The following is an 18,129-nucleotide window of genomic DNA, read 5'->3' as shown; positions in this document are numbered from 1 at the left end:
TACCCATTATAATTAATTGAAGGAGGTGGTAGCGGTCATGGCACAACACGTGGCCGGATATCGACTAGATGCCTAGAATGGGTTCTTCATCGGAGATCATTCGATCATACACAACCTACAGGCAATTTAAAAACCGTAGAGAAAATTATACAAAATGCAATTAATTTATTCAATTCCTCATTTCAAATATATTTTCTGGTCTACATACTTTAGTCATTAGTCATAAGCGGATAATGTTTTAAGATGCTTAAAATAAACAATTTGAAAACGTGTTTATATAAAATTTAATATCTGTAAACAGCGTGGGTTAGCGTACTTTTATAATGATATCATTTTTAAATAGAAATGAGTTTTTACATCGGTAGTTTTTATCGGAGAAACACACAAGACAGTGCTGCCTTGCGATTCTGTAACTCACTTTTCGAACCCTCACAGCGGTTTTCACAGCGGCGGTCTCGCTCAAGTCTTGAAGCAGTCATTTTACGATTTGGCATTCTGATAAACAATAAACTAGAAGCTCCCTCCGCTTGTCAAGACGTAATGTGAAATTTCTTAACAGAATACCATGAGATTCCAAAAATGGAAGGGAGCGTTGTTAGTGCGAGGTGAACTCACGGATTAACAGAATCGCACGGCAGACCTCTATCGGCAGCATTGCAGTTCAAAACTTTGGACTTGAACTCTATGTTTTGTATTACAATTATTCATGTCTAAGAATTGCGCATAAAAATCTATTGATGCACTGCACGGCCAGAGTTTGAACGCCCGACTTTAGAGGCGATAATCGCACCTTTCCTAGCGCTACAGCTGGTTCGAAAATGGTTAAATATTTGAAATTAATAGGCGTTACAATAGGACATGAAAAAAATAATGAAGTATTTAGTCAAGTAGATAATGATACTTGACTAAATACTTCAGCAAAGAATCAAATTTTCATTTCTATCTTTGCTAGAATGTTCTAATTTTTTATTTAAAAGTATTTAATTGAATTATACATTTCTATCATCTGTTAAATATTATGCAGAGTGATCGCTTGCGTCAACCAACACGGATCAGTCGCTCGCACGGTGAGAAAATTGTGAGGCAACCGATATGTCTTGAATACATAAATCGAATAATGTGTGTGACACAGTAGAGAACACATACTTGCTAACCAATATGATCAAGAAACAGAAATTTGATAAAACTAATGTTTAAAGCGCTATTAGTTTACTAGTACTTTTCAGTTATTTAATTTATTGGGTTTTTTTCAGATTATTGTAGTTACTATTACATAATTATTATATACAGTTGTAAGATAAATTTCGAATGTATCTTGCTAAATAAATATCATAATGTTTGAAAAGATTCATATAAATCACCAAAGAATATTATAATAGAAAAACTAATAATGACAAATAATACCATAACAATTTCCATTTCGTTAGAGTATTTCGTTTATATCGCGCTCCGCATTAGCGGAATTACATTTTTCTTCAAGATCACGGAGCATCAATGGTCAAACAGTTTGAGTCTGCAGTAAGGAAAACACAAATAATGTGTGACTGTGTTTGAGTGAGATTTTTGTTTAATTTATTAGATGTTTAGTACTAGAAGTACCTAATTTTAATTAATATGTTTAGAATTACGCAATAGATATTACAATTACACAGATACGCAATAAACACAAACATAAAACACAGTTATTATATAAAAATAGATAATAATTAAAAAGTAACCAAGACAAAAACAGGTTTACAAAAAATAGTCTTACCATAAATGACAAACAATTTTACGTCTAAACTATGAAATATATAAATAAATAAGTTCAGTAATGAGTTTTGTTGATTATACACCATGATTTGAGTCTATATATCAAATATTAATAATATTTTCATAGTGATAAAAAAGTTACAATTATCTTTTTGTTTTTTTTAGTTACCTTTTTCATACCTGATTGAATCGAACCCAGCTAACGGTTATATATTATTTGTAGATGTAGATTTTATTATATTATCCCATATTATGTGTATGTCACTGAAGTTTCTATACACTGTGAATGGCAGTAAGTGATGAGAAACTTGTAAGTGGCGTTGATGCTTGTGGTTGAAAGATAGCTTTCACTCTATCATATATTGTTGAGGTATTCCTGGTGCAAATAAACAGAAATGTTCATTTTCAGAGTGGTGTAATAAGAAAATCTGTAGTAATATTATAAAGGTAAATGTTTTTTTTATGAATATGTATCCACCTCCTAGCTATATAAAATCACTTCCAATAGGAGAGGAGAATCAATAAAAAAATTAATGTAGTCAAAACTATCTTGTATAAATAGTAAACAAATGCAGTTATGGAATATTTAAATAAAATAATACATGCTAATAGGAATAGGCAAAACAGTAGCATCATTAAAATTCAATCTAAATAAAACCATTAAACCTCATTATGGGTTAACAATATTCAAATTTATTAAGAAACATATGATTAAATGTTTTGTTATTAATTTTTATAATTAATTATGGAAACTCAATAAAATTTGAAAGAAAAAAGTTATTCCGCTGACATGTGCTGACATTATGAAACAATTTTATTGACAGTTGACACTGACAAAAACACTTAATTGACGTTTGTTTAGGCGTTTCTGTAAATTTGTTTCATCTTCGTTAAATATAATTCTTCATTCCTTTAAGAACCCTGCCATCGTAGCTTCATCCTTACTAAGTCAATTGTCAAAGTAAGAAATGTCATTATATGGGCTAGTAAATTACAAAATTGTAAGAAATAATGGATGTACGTGATCCCTCCCGCCGCCAGTTGTTTGCTTAAAAACAAAATTAGTGACTGAAAATAAGACTTGGCTTAAAAAACTCGCTACCAGGCCATAAAATTAAAAAAAAATTGTATTTTGAGACGATATATCTTTCCATATCTTTCAGGTGTGTGTGATACATACAATCTACGAAAAAGCCCAATGACTCAGCGTTTTTGCTCCTTCGGGTCGATTGCTTTTGGTCATAAATATTTTTGCTGTTTTATGACAGTTTTTATATTAGTAGTGACTTATGTCCAGGCATTTTAACTTTTTATTGAAAAGACAAACTATATCAGCCCAAATAACGAATATAATGAATAATGTTATTTTAGTTATTTCAAAAACTACAATAACAAAATATTATAATTTTTTTAAGTGACTTTAAAATTAATAAATATCTGATAAATCGTGTCTATACGTTGATTTGTTTTTATATACCAGGTTAACGCCAAAATATTTATTAAATTTAAGTGCTTAAAAAAGTTGTACAGATATAAAAGTTGTTCTTTTTTGTTTTTTTTTGTGTATGTGTATTTGTAATACATGTATTGTCTGTCTGTCTATTGATCACAAATGTGCATCAAACTTACCACTAGTTTAATAAGCTGCAAAATTAGAAATATCATTGTATCAACTATTAAAACTTAGAAAACGAAATGTATCAAAATTCTATACATACTTTCATACGTGGTTTCATGACATGCTTGTTTAATTAGTCAATGGGGCAACTTCATTCTGTTAATTTTGTGTCACGGTGCGCGCACATCGTAAAATTTCACTCTCATCAATTTTTCATAACGCGCCTAAAGAAGTATAACTTCAATAAGTAAATGTAAATTTAGAATCAATTTAACATCTTTTCTGTTGACGTTCATAAGTGTACTTGGTTAATATGAATAAAGGTATTTTGAGTTTGTATTAGAATGCGTAATAAACCCGAATTCTACTCGGACATAGTCATGGGCATAAACTAGTAAATTAATATTTATAAACGAGACGCTTTATTGCCCATGTCGAAGCAATTTATCTCATATTGTCGCAGGACACGCCAATTTATCAAATCAGGGACGATAAAGGCAAAAATGAAGTTGAGACCGTCTAACATTGGAGAAAGGCCAATTTCTATTCAAAGGTATTTTCATGAAACATAGTGTTTTGTATAATGAGTTTGATGTTAGAGGTTTCGCTTATCTTAAGGAAATAAGTGTAAATGTTAATTCTAGTTAATAAGTTAGCTTTACATGCTATGCGATTTAAATTTGAAAAAACGAATTGCGTGTTTTGGTAATATCAAATCGAAATAATTATTGATTAAAAAAATATAACCGTTAAAATAAATACCTAAATGTATATGAAGCAGGTTAAAAATAGAAAGATCTGTGGTCTTAAATTTGACCATGGTATAGTCTATGGACAACCTTCGGTCATCGATTCGTCTGTTGTCTATGACCTCTGGACATGAACGAGAGCCAGTTATAATTCGATAAGCTTCATATTTATGTGCAAATGAACAAGTTTTGGCAAACACCCCGAGTGCCTGGAAAATAGCCAAATATTCTGTTGAAACGCTCCATTTAATTTAAGGTGAAAATTGATGATTTAATCCGATAGATATTGATATACAACTCAGTATTCATTTGAAGGATTCAATAAAGTGTTTATGTTCCCAAGAACACTCCAAGTTTGTAGCCGCCAGCGTGTTAAACTTACTTCAACAGTACTCTGATTTTTCATTCCGTAGAATTCTGACATTTCATTATTGTTGCTACTAAAAAAGTTCTCCACCGAAAAAGGGAAAAATTTGACCCATAAGAGGACAATAAAAAATTAAATGCTACGTGTTTTTTATGTTTTACCTACAAAAAGGTAAATCTAAATATTTGCTTACTCAAGTGACCTAATAACTTTAATTACTTTATTTTATCCTTCAGCTGGCATCACTGCCTACTAATTCCAGGTTTAGCAAACCTTTAAAAAATAAAATGTTAACTTAACTTGTGCGTTTTTTACTGTTTGTGATGAAAAGGGACGTAATTATCAATCGCCGTAAAACCAACTAAACCTTTTAATGTAGAGCAGCGCACATAATAATATGGATATATTCACTAATAAATAAAATGTACGTATAGTCTCTGTTCAGACTCGTATGGAAATTGAAAAATCTGCCCGGCCAAAAAGGTTTGTCATCTCTGACATGTCCAAAAATGATGTCCGTGCACTTAAATTGAATTGAAACCGCCTTGGTCGGGACACATTGTACTTTAATAATTAAAAAAATATTTTAAAGCATTGTTTTGTTAGGAGAATAATGATTTAATGTAATTTTTTAATTTTCTTAAAGAAGTATATAAATAAAATATGCCAATAAAGGTCTGTATTTCATTTCATAATTAGAATATTACCGAATGAGAATAGATAAAAGAAGTCAGTAATTCCTCCAGTTCCTTAGTTTGTGTCACATTAATTTAAGCCTAGAACTATATTTTCTAGATACATTGTTTTATTTCAATAAGTTATTAAGTTAGCCTTCAAATTATTCTCCTTATTATATTTAATTTTTATTTACTGGCAATAAAAAATGTAAATCCATTACAGCGACGCTCTTACCGGCCAAGAAAAGTATGTGGCACTGTACCTATGATAAGAGTGAAGAGAAAATTTGGCTGTCACGCTAAAGTTAGGAACGCTTATTTATTTATTTATTTAATTATAAGTAATCTTACAGCTAACATACATAATATTACAAAACAAACACTTATACAGTACAAAAAGCCAAAACAGATTACATAGATAAACAATATTATATAAGAAAAATGAAACAAATAAGCGCATCAATAGACAAAAATATATACAGAAAACTGAAATTTAATATTTAAAACAATAAATAATACCAAATACAACCTAAACAAAATTCGAGTCTTCCCGCCCCTTCAAATATTTTCTCACATGTTCTTTGGTGAGGTGGAAAATATCAATATCCTCATAATAGGTGTCATAGTTAGATAAAACCCGAAACATTGGTGAATAATACAGGTAGTTCGAGTTCGTACGGCACATGGAACAATTTTGTGTGTCTTGTCGCATATGGAGAAGGAATTTTAAAAGAAATTAACGACAGCAAATAGGGGCTATCGATCCGCCCATTAAGAATAGCATGTAAAAAAAGCAGTAGCTTAGTTCAAATTAGTTATTTTTAGTTATAAGTAATATGAAGTAGCAGGTGAAAACGGAGTACAGCTCGTAAGATAATAAAAGATTTCAATCCAATTTTATTCACAAACGTTATTTAATTGTTTCTTGAATAAGATGAAACATTTCGAATACCTACGCAAGAATCTCACTACACAACCAAAGTCCAGATAGTATGTATAAATAATCGTATAAAAGCGCGTGCGCAGATAAAATCATCTCATTAGCACATAACAGCTTCCGAGAATTGAAGGAACCCGATACCAACATTTATGAAGCAATAAAATACGAATTTTCGTGAACAACTTTCATAGCTGTTTAATTGGATTTTTCGACGAACTAAAAATAAAATGTATCTCATTACTATTGGGAATACGCACGTGTTACGAATATAGGTCATAATATATACTTTATGACGGGGCACATGTTGTAGTTTCATTGTAATAACATAATGAATATATTAGTTTAACTGTGGTAGAGCAAACGCGGCATGCAAACAAATCAAAACAAGGCGTTGCGCAAAAACATGGCGCAGATCTTGACTGGCCACGGGGCTTTTGGACACTATTTACACAGACTCAAACTGAAGACAAACGGTGGTTCATTTACTTGTTGACTGTACGACTTTTGAAAGGGCCAGCCTTGCGATTCTGTAACTCACTTTTCGAACTCTCACTGCGGTTTTCGCAGCGGCGGTCGCGCTCATATCAGTCGTAAAGCAGTCATTTTACGATTAGGCATCTGATAAACAATAAACTACAAGCTCCCTCCTTATCAGAATGCCAAATCATAAAATGACTGCTTCACGACTGATTTGAGCGCGACCGCCGCTGCGAAAACCGATGTGAGAGTTTGAAAAGTGAGTTACAGAATCGCAAGGCAGGTGTGATCTGGAGCTCGAGACTGGCATGAGGGTATCCCGGGATGGGCTATCCGACATGTTGCTTGAGCATAGATCGCAGCTGGAAAAATTATGCGGCAAGATTGTCAACCATGTCACTAACATAAATAGCACGAGAGGTAACGCGGGTAGCGCAGGCAGCGGGCCCCGACTCGCCCATAAATATAACGATATTTCCGGAGTAGTTGTCGCCCGGGCCCGGCGGGAGACGCCAACCCTTTAAGTTAATAAAGTCCCTTTTTAAAAAAGGGGAGTTTTCGACACTCCCCTGCTGCTTAGCTACTCGGTCACATATCTGCTTGATTGTGTGCCTGTTAGACTACGAGTAGTATGTTGGGGTCCCTTTTTATAAAAAAAACTGTGGTGGAAAAAAAGACGTCACACATGGTCACGTGACTAAGCGTGTCCTTAAAGTCACTTCTTCTTATAATGCTATCTCCTTGCGAAGGTTGGCGATCATCATGAGTAGTTTAATTTTGTATTAAACTCTACACAATGACATGGTGCTTTGACCAAACCATTGTCTTAAGTTCTTCAACCACGACGTGCGTCTGCGGCCAGGTCTCCTTCTACCTGCCTTGCCTTATATGATTAGTTGAAGGAGTTCGTATTTGGTGTTACGTAAAACGTGTCCGAAATACTCAAGTTTCCTTTTCTGATCCATAATAAGCACTTCTTTGTTCTTCTGCATTCTGTCCAGCACTGTTGTATATCGAATGCGTATGCCAAGTTGATGAAACCAAATGCCAATGCCTCTCTGATTGCTGAAACGTTTGATATTTCCTTTTTATTTATTCATTGTTTTTTTAATTACAATAATTAAGTAAGTTAGCATGGGATGAAGAGCATGATTTAATGGTTGCAAATGCTTACAAACATTTTGCTTAAAAACCTAAGGCCAAAAGGCCAGGTCTCTTACCTTCCGCTTTGCCTTGTATGATTAGTTGGAGCTCGTATCGTCTCGCTAGTAGCGTAGTCATGCTATTTCATAAGATAATCTGAGCCACTCGGTTACGCGAGAAGTGATATATATTGATATTTTATTAGACTTCATCGATAAATTTCCTTTTCAATAAAATGATTATTCAATTCGTTTCTGCATTCAACCAAAACGGATTTATGGTATTAAAAAGTAAAGGTCAAGCTTTTCAAAAAATGATATTCGCCTTTAAAAAGCTCCGGCATACTACTGTAGAACAGCTTCACATTGCAGTGTCATAATAACTCACTCGTTAGTATAACTGTAATATTTATAAATAGTTTTGTAGTTGCTTGTAGTTTACAAGGCAGGTTTATTTTCGTTAGGTAAACAATTGATGTTATGAATACATAATTCTGTATATCTTATTTGATAGAAAATCTTATTGAAATGATCTTATAAAGTCCATAAGTATTCTCAACTCTGAAGTTATTAAAAATTAATCTGGAATGTATTGGAAAATCTCTTTTTGTATGGTAATCAAGGTTTATAATAATTTACCAAGAACATTCAAAGATCAATGTATTTTATTAACGGTGTCTTGATCATGAAATAACATATTTAAATAATGTGATTATGTAGCAATAAAATAATATAAGAATTGACTATAATGTAATGTAATATGTAACTTATGTGAAGTTTAGATTGTACTACTTATTTTTTACCGTACTTACGTACAATATTTTTGGAATAAATTATTATACGTTTGGTTCCAGCTGTGCCAGCTCTACGCACAATTACAGCTTGGTTGCTTGTAGGAAAAATATTGTAGGTTGAGTAGTTTTTTTGCTACTGAGGCGCAAACTAGCTGCTCTGGTCTCTGGCAGAATGACCAACGCTGTGGAACAGTCTGCTGCTCAGTATAATGCTGAGCCAAGGCCAATTACAACCACAGCACACACGCAATACACGCGTTACAATCAAAACGTACCTTGTTCTTTAAAAGTTCTTTCATTCTTTTTTATATTTTTTTATTATTGTTATTTTGTGTGTTTCTCTGTGTGTGTTTTCTTAATAATAAATGTTATGTCAATGTCTATGTCTAGTGTTGAGAACCAGCTGGCAGTAGTTAACTATCCATTCAAAATATTGTTTTCGACTGTAAAACTTTGTAGCGACACCTATATTCTACGGCTTCAATCATTGCGATGATGTCAAATCTTAACAAAGTTATTTTAACCGCTAATTAAATATTCAACCTCTCGCCCTCAGCCACTCGGAGCCGGCTCGTCAGTGGTTAGACTAGTCCAGGATCCTCTATTTAGGTAGAAAGAGCAGCACAGTCTTTCCTCCACAAGACATACGAATGGATAGCAATGGAATTTTATGGGGATTTAATTTTCTTTCCTACTACCATTTAGGTCAAATGTCAACGGACGCCAAATGTGAATAAGCATGTTGGAGTCTAACCCTTTTCTCCTCTTTAATAAGTGTGGCAATTTGTCGCTACGACGTTATTAATCAAGCCTTTCCGGTGACAGGCGCCTTTGATCTAAGGTGACCATTTCTTTTCGAATTCTAAATATAAATTGTAACAAAACAATAAACTGTAGACTTTTGACAGTAAATTTCAAAGCAGTGATTGTGTCTTGACTTATAATTTTATTGAGTCATTTGGACATTGCTGATTATGATTTTCAATACATTGATATAGTATGATTTCAAATTAAGAATGCTTTTATTATTATCGTAATTAATCACAAAATTGTTTGAGTTGTGGTCTCTGGCAGAATGACCAGCGCTATGGAACACGTCAGCTCCACAGCATAATGCTGAGCCGGGGCCAGTTACTTCCACAACACACACACATTACCCACTTAATATGTACCTTATTTTTTTTTCTTTCCATGATTTTTTTGTTATTCTTCTTTTTTTGATTATTACTCATATTATTTTGTTTGTTTCTATGTGTGTGTTAGTAATAAATGTTATGTCTGTCTGTTACGTTCGAATAAATATTCCACATGGCCCAGCTGCAGCCCCGCAACACAATATTTATACAAAACTGCAAAAGTTCTTCGTCAGTTGTATAAAACTAAAATTCGGAAAGTTTCACGTAATCCTTCGTGTCTGAAAGTGTTGTCACCATTCATAATAACAGTCGATCAGGGAAACTTTATAGACATCGATCGAGGGGATTCGTTCACTGAAACTAGAATACCTTGACATCTATTTTAGATGTCAGCCAACCGAAGATTAAGTCCGCCAATTATCTTCTCTTTGATGTGGTTAAGTACAACGGCTAACGGATATAACTTATACTTTAGTTAAGGCTTTACAATTCTGAAATATCATAAATATGAATATGAACGTGAACTATGGAAAACCCAAGTTTTTTCGGAGGCTCATCTTAGTGACGCTGCCTGGGGACACTTATTATATGAGAATGCGAGTGCGTTGTCGGTCTTTTAATCAGTACGTTAATTTCTTAAAGTAGTATTGTTTCGAATATACGCGGTTCCACAATTTCCACTTAAATATGCATAAAATACAAATGATTGGAAAAAACTGTAGATATACTGATCTATTTCTTCATATAAAATGAATGTTGGAATTGGATTAATCACCCTTGTATTAGTTAGTTATATATGAATTATCAGGCGTAAATTATGTAGACTAGTACTAATACCAAGAAAGGAATAATCCTATATTTATATCATAAATATACTTACAATGGTTTGCTAGAAGAATTGAAAATCTGCAACAAGAAAAGTTAATCGTTAATTCATATTCTACATGCATCTAATAACCAAACAGCAACCTGGAGAGAATGGGGTAAGCATATCTGGAAATACCAATGAGCCATCGGCCTATCGTCCGGCCGATAGATACCGTTGGATAGACGCCGTAGAGCAAGAAGCAGCGCCAGATCGTCTGTTGTTTCGAAGGGCTCATTGGGTCGTTGATCCAGGGAAGTAAATAGTAGTTATATATTTATTCAACATGGTGTACAAAACAACTATGAATTTTAGCTCAAAAATCTAATAATATATACGAACATATAATTGTAGTATCAACTACTTTATATTTAACTTGCGTCCCAGTTTCGGGTAAACTCTTGACCCGTAAACGTTTTATTTTTATATGTAGGAGGCACACGGGCAGGAGGCTCATCTGAAGTTAAGTGTCCGCCGTCCATGCAGACTCACATTGCCAGAAGGCTCGCAAGTGCGTTGCCGGACCATGAATTGGTACGCTATTGGTTCTATTGGTCTATCTAATACTTTTTCATGAACGCATGAAACCCCATAGTAAGTAGCTTATTCCGAACATACAAAGAGATACGCCGGAGGATAATATGTTATGGTAAACATTTAAAATACAGGTAAATACAAAAATAAAACCACGATTCTGTTATTCTCAAACAAAGATCGTTTTTGTTTTCACATTGTTCAGTTGTTTTATTTGGGCTTGAGTGGCTTTCCGATCTAGGATTACAAAAATAGCGAACATTTGTCTAACTTTATAAAAATCGTATAAATGAATATAAGAATAAAAAAGTGCTGACATGACTCTTCGTTTAATGTCTTTGCATGCGGTTTTCTGTGCCTGGCACACGCCGGCAATTGATCTTAGATGGGGTTTTTGTTGTCTCTATTTTTTCACTGTATGGAAAAGTTTACAAAAAAAACCAGTGCACAGACTGGATTCGTACGCAGGATCTACATCCTGCGTACGAACGCGTATCCTCAAAGCTAACAAGTAGAATATTCAAATATCGAATTTCTTTTTATAGTCGTTTAGAATTGCTTGATTGTCATCGGAACTAAAAATTACAGGCGGTATCATTTGTCTCCTTTCATTACAGTTAAAACATACTTTGACAGAAAGAGACGAAAGAGAATAATGTTTTGAAAGACTGCAATTTCACAGATTTTTTAGGACAAGGCATATACTAAAGTTTTGTAAATTACATGGATCGTAGACACATTTATGCGTCTATTTCTTTCATATTCTATATTTTTTTAATCATTATTATAATTGATTAAATAATATGGTATAAACTAGTACCTATGAGCTATAAGGTATGGGTCAGCCGTAGTGATTAGATTATTAACACAGCTAATTAGTATTTTAAAATAGTATACATAATTCAATGTATTAAGATTAGAGTCTGCTTCAAAATACTTTCTCTCATGTTATTAAAGCGATAAGAGAGAGACAAGAGACCACCTTGTGGAAAACGTGATAATATTCAGGAGAGCTAATAAAGGTGCATGCACACTCATATTTGAAAATAAAGTCAAGTTATCGCTGTATTAAACTATGAGTAAATTATATTATTTATTTTCTAAAATAAGATTATATCTCTTGTGCAGCCCTGCGATTCTGTAACTAAATAATAAAATAATAACGAAATTCCAAATGCCTTTTTTTGTATTTCCCTAAAATTAATGATTGAAATGTTTTTTTTATTTAAATTTACAATACGGCTTTCGAGTGCCTTCCAAAAGTTCTTTAAGTTCAAAGTTTCACAATAATTTTATGCATGGCTTTCGAAATCAATAGTACGATCATTGTTTGATTTTAATTTGTTAATATTGACTTTGAAACGCTTAAATTCTTAATATTTTATATGAAAATCGTTTAAGTTATACCAGAGATTACTTGAATTACATTATCATAGATATTGTCCCGGATTTTCATAACCAAATATAGTTTTTTATACGTATGACAATGTAGCATTCTAACGGTGAAAGAAACAAATATACAAATCTTTTCCTTTCTTATAAAGACACTTTAGATAATATATTAATAATTTAAATTGTGTATTCATATGAGCAGCAACCCTTACAGGGGACTGTGTAAAGACAGATAAAGTACGCGAGAAAAATGAATTTTACTCTATAACATGTCCCTAGTGAAAACATTTCTCTAGTCTATGTGGCTAATGCTATTACTTTTTGTTATAAAGAACAGGGAATTTTTAAAAATAGAACGCGGTGAGTAACTCTCCGTACAAAAAGGTAAAAATAATTTCCAAATGACGTGACAATGTTGCCATGTAATTTATAAATTGTTTTCTTATTTCGTCATTACCAGGGGCAGAAAGTTCCACCTGTTAGAAACTTAATCCTAAAATGATTAAAGACTTTTTAAAACTGAGAGTTTCTTAAAGGCAGTTTTTACCGCACACCACCATTATGTGAAACCAGCTGCCCACTAAAGTATTTCCGAACCTATTCGACTTAGGGTCCTTCAAGAAAAGACGGTACCAATTATTAAAAGGCCAGCAATGCACTTACGAGCTCTCTGGCAATGTAAGTGTCCATGGGCGGCGGTATCACACGGCGCTGACATTAGATGAGCCTCCTGCCTATTTTCTTTCTATTACATAAAAAAGAATACTTTATGTAGTGGAATAAGATAGATAGCAACTTTTGGCATACTCTAGTATAATACATTAATTACGAGTTGAATATAACTTAAATAATTAGGAAAGGAATCTAGACTATGTAGACTAAAGGCTATGTAGACCTGGCAAACCTTGTAAGTAAAAATAATCAAGAGAAGGTCAGTTAAAAGTTAATAAAATTATCTTTGATCTCGAGAAATGCTCGAGAAAATAATACAACTCGTGAATGGGGTTAGTCAATCAACAAGTTTTTATATCGAAACCATTTTACGACTGTAAAACTTTCTAAGAATCGGATTTATTTATTCATCCCAAATAGTTTTTTTATTACACCGAAGACCTTGATATATTTTGTAAGATACGAAGATTTTTTTATGTAATTTATTTTTTTAAATAAACTCACAAACAGTGAAGTTTATATGTAATGGAATGATATTTCATTAATTTGAATTTGACGCGTCGGAGTGACACGCGATAAAATGGCGGATGACGTGTAAATTAATTTAGTGGATTATAGTGTAAAAAGATAGATTAAAGGATAAATGAACATTAAAAAAATTAATTCAATAATTTCACTTTTAAAAACAACACAGACTATTTTGTAAAAAGTTTTAAAACTTCGATACAAATCCCTATATCGCTTTAGCTGTGGAAACTATTGACAATAGAGCAAAGTGATTACATTTATAGAAGACGTAGAATACACATTTGCGATATCATATGTCCATTTATAACAAAAATAACTAGCAGCGCGAAGCCGGAACTAATCACGTGTTTATTAAAAAAAAACAAACGATGATATTACAGTTTAATCTATATTTCTATATTATATATCAACGTAACGTATTGACGTTATAGGTAACGTAAGTAACGTACTTATAACGTCAATAAAAATGCTTCTTTATTTTTATTGACTGCCTCTGCCATTACTGTAGGTACAACACACAAAAACTTAGTAGTATGAAGGTGATTACAAAATTATGACATAATAAGAGTCCATACATTATTTAATAAATTCGTGTTTACATATGTTTTACAAGTATAATAGTAAGTGGAAACGTAGCTTAAAAGAATTGTAGGTTGTAAGGCCGGCAACGCACTCGCGAGCCCTCTGGCATTGAGAGTGTCCATGGGCGGCGATATCACTTAACATCAGATGAGCCTCCTGCCCGTTTGCCCCCGTTTAATAAAAAAAAAATTTTCGTTGCAAGGGCATTTGAATAATTCCAAAGAAAAACGACAAAGGCATCTCTTGGACTAGCGTTAGATAAATTCTTGAAACTGCGTGTGAAAATTTGTAAGGTAATACCGGTAAAACTTTTGCAATATATAAGTTCAGCTTACGTAGCGAATGTGCAGTGTTGGCCTAGTGCCTTAAGCGTGCTACTCTCATCCCTGAGGACGTAGTGTTGATCCTCGGCTATGCATAAAAGGATTTTCTTTCTATGTGTGCATTTAAACTTCGCTCGAACGGTGACAAGTGAACGGTGTAATTTTCTTATTTATTGTTATTCGATAACTTATCCGATATTTTATTACTTATTCTGCAATTCGGAGCGGAAAAGATTCCACAAAAAAAGAGATAACTAACATCTGTCCAGCCGATCTTGAGTTATAAGTGGTGTAACTAACACGACTTTGTTGTATATATTAAGATGATGCAGTATACAAATTTTAGTAGGAGAATCCTGATTACTTTTAGATTCTTTGAAAACATACAACTGTTTAGTATTAATATTTGATCGATCTGTACATCTGTTATATTTGTAAACGTAAGCTTTTCGACTCTCAACTGTACATATGACAGTACATCAGTAAATATTGTTTAAATGGCCACCAAAGTACACGCGAGTTCCATGACTGATTACAGTATTACATAACATCAGATGAAACTTCAGCCGGTCTCCCCAGTTCTATACAAATATGCTGAATTAAGTCGAAATATTTCGTGAAACCGGAGGACTTCGTCGCAGTCAAAGAAGATTTCTTTTATGAAGGACCATTTTGGACTACAATATACGAGCGGCGCTTAACAAACACACATAAACTTAAGTAAATAATGACTACACCCGACCACAAAACGCACCTGAGTGTCGTTTAACTTAAAGTTAACTATGTACGTGTTCACCCTTCCAAGTACTTCCATAATTTAGTAACCCTTATACAAAACCTAAGCTAAATAACTGTGATTTCTTAAATTCTTCTGTGTTTTGGGGGATTACTTGTATAATAAGGTCAACACTTCCATTTCCATATATCCTCTAACAAAATATGAGTGCAAGAAGACGGTTGTACTGTGGCTACTGGACCTCAACTATGAGGATACAGAAAAAATGCTAACCATAATTAAATAGTTGAGTATAAAGTTGATGCTAATCTATGTTAATATTAGGGAATAAATTTTTAGTATAATAGTTTTAGCTTTATTAGATTAACACTTAAGTAATAAAACATACACAGAAATACACCCACACACATACACATAATTTACGCATACACACATACCCCATGTGGTTTCCTTATATGTGTATTACTATAAGTATTGCAATAATGATTGTTTATTCTCACTAGACTTTTCTCTACTATATATTGTATTGTATTGTATAAGACCTTCTGTCGATCCGAAGTGGTGGAGGCATTTAGCAGGCATCAGTCTCACACAAACTAGCATTTTCACTAAACAGAAGTAAGACAATTTATTTATAATAGTATATAACTGTCACTTGCTTATGTCCTAAGTTTTTGTGAGAAATAAATAAAGATTATTATTATTATTATTAACAATTAAGTAATAATACATACACAGACACACACTCACACACACACACACTAACACAGACACACACACAGGCTTGTAAATAAATATATTTACGATATAACAATTCATAACTACAGTTACGCATTTTTACTAAAATTCCCAATGAAATTACCTAATGGTATTTCCCAATATTGATATTCAATCGGTTTGATTGCACCGACGTGATTGCTACATACTAAAGTACTCGCTGTCTCTTTTCATACATCGTAAACACAATTTGTCAGAAAGAGAAGAGAGAGTGTTTTAGTTAAGCTTTTGGTTGGTTTTGCGGTTTGTATTTGTACGACTAATATTCGTAAGTGAACAAAGGTCTATTAAACGTCATACTAAACGTGTAAAGCCAAAATATTGCGAACGGAACGAAATCTAGTCACGTATCATGAAACACATCAAAGGGATGTTACTGTTGAGTATGTTTAATGTTTCTATACGCTTCTTACGGATAATGAGACGAAGATAAGATATATGGAATCCAAAGAGGACTTTTATTGACATTTAATTTTATAGTTTACTAGCTGACCGGGCAAACGTCGTTTTGCCATGTATGTCATTTATAATAAAAAAATAGGGATTGATCGTAGAGGGGTGAAAGTTATGTATTGTATGTGTTTTTTAATGCTGTATCATAAAAAAATCTAAAAATAAAAAAAATATATTTAGGGGTGGACTACCCTTAACATTTAGTGGGGATGAAATATAGATGTTGTCCGATTCTCAGACATACCCAATATGCACACAAAATTTCATGAGAATCGGTCAAGCCGTTTCGGAGGAGTTTAACCACAAACACCGCGACACGAGAATTTTATACATTAGATTGTCGTAACGAAGGCTTTAAAAGTATCTAACAAAGAAATATCAAGTAACAGATACTGAAATGTAAGGGTACCTTTGTTTTTTTATGATATAACAAATTACTAACATAATGCAAAATGTAAAACATAGTCCACGATTGTGTCTTTCTGTTTGTTCGCGTAGCCATCAAAAACACGGATTTCATATCACTAATAAGGAGAAATATTGATTCATGACCAAGGTAAGGTGTATGGCTAGTACCGTGCGAAACCGAGGAGGGCTAGTATTTGTATAAATTCTAATAAACAATTATATAATCATGATTATTTCTAAAAACATTGTCACAATACCTTTGCGTTCATCTTGATATAATTTTCCGGACTGATTGATATGCAGATAGCGTCATATGTTTTAACATTCGTAACATAAACCTTTTTAGAATTCACATTATGCTATCTTTTAAAACATCACGATTGAATGTTGGTTGGAATTTTAACGCTCTGTATAAAATTTATGAGCATTATTTCGAAACACTTAGATGTTTTTCTAGTGGTACTACTGTACTACAGTATATTACACTTGCGATGGGGAGTAAGGACCGCATCTGAGTTTTAGTCACGAAACTAAAACAAAAGACAATACGTTATTCAGTTTAAAATTGCGTTAAGAACAAGCCATTTTTTTGTTTAGATTCTTACTCTCTAGATCTTTAATAACCTATGTATCATTCTTTCTAATACATTTTAAGATTTAGAGGGTTTTATTTTTATTTTTAATACATGGATACAAGTCTTTTAGTCGTAATAAAAGAGTAATTTGACTTATGATACCATAATGTAAAATTATTGGGTAGTACGTGTCACTAACAATAATTACAAATATCTTAACAACTTAAAGAAATCTAAATTAAATAATTAAATTCTAATACAGACAAAGTCTTTTCTTTTATAAAGACCTAACTTAAAACATAAACAGTGGAATCTAACACACCTAACCATTACCTTGTATAAAACTTTGAAATTTATTTTTTCATGTTTTACAAGTGACTTATCTCATGTACATAGCAAAGAAAAAACAATATTTTGTGCGTTTATTACAATTTACACAAAAATATAACATTCATTCTTACAACTTTGAATGTGTTCGTTTTGGAGTAGATACTCCTGGATCGTGGGGTTAAAGTGCACCGGCGCAAATTAATGTTTCTAATTGGCGCCTGGTAAATAGTATTTTGACCTCAGAGCTGATGCATTCCTCGCCCAATGAATAAGCATCGCAATACAGCGATGAAATGCTGCTA

At 32.8% G+C, this 18,129-nt stretch overlaps 1 protein-coding gene across 2 annotated transcripts in view; it reads right to left on the bottom strand.

Moving 5' to 3' along the window:
* The window catches only part of LOC125052349 (sex peptide receptor), a 213,629-nt gene that overhangs the window by 98,913 nt on the left and 96,587 nt on the right, over window positions 1-18,129 (bottom strand). The window contains exon 3 of one of the 2 annotated variants that reach the window (XM_047653138.1): window positions 10,533-10,558. The exons of the other annotated variant lie outside the window; for it this stretch is intronic. The gene's annotated coding sequence lies outside the window, so the exon portion shown is untranslated. The remainder of the gene's footprint in view (window positions 1-10,532; window positions 10,559-18,129) is intronic. 2 annotated transcript variants of the gene reach the window in all.

This window comes from Pieris napi, chromosome 9, assembly GCF_905475465.1.
Source record: "Pieris napi chromosome 9, ilPieNapi1.2, whole genome shotgun sequence".
Classification (NCBI taxonomy): domain Eukaryota; kingdom Metazoa; phylum Arthropoda; class Insecta; order Lepidoptera; family Pieridae; genus Pieris; species Pieris napi.
This window is presented reverse-complemented; position numbering and strand designations above follow the sequence as displayed.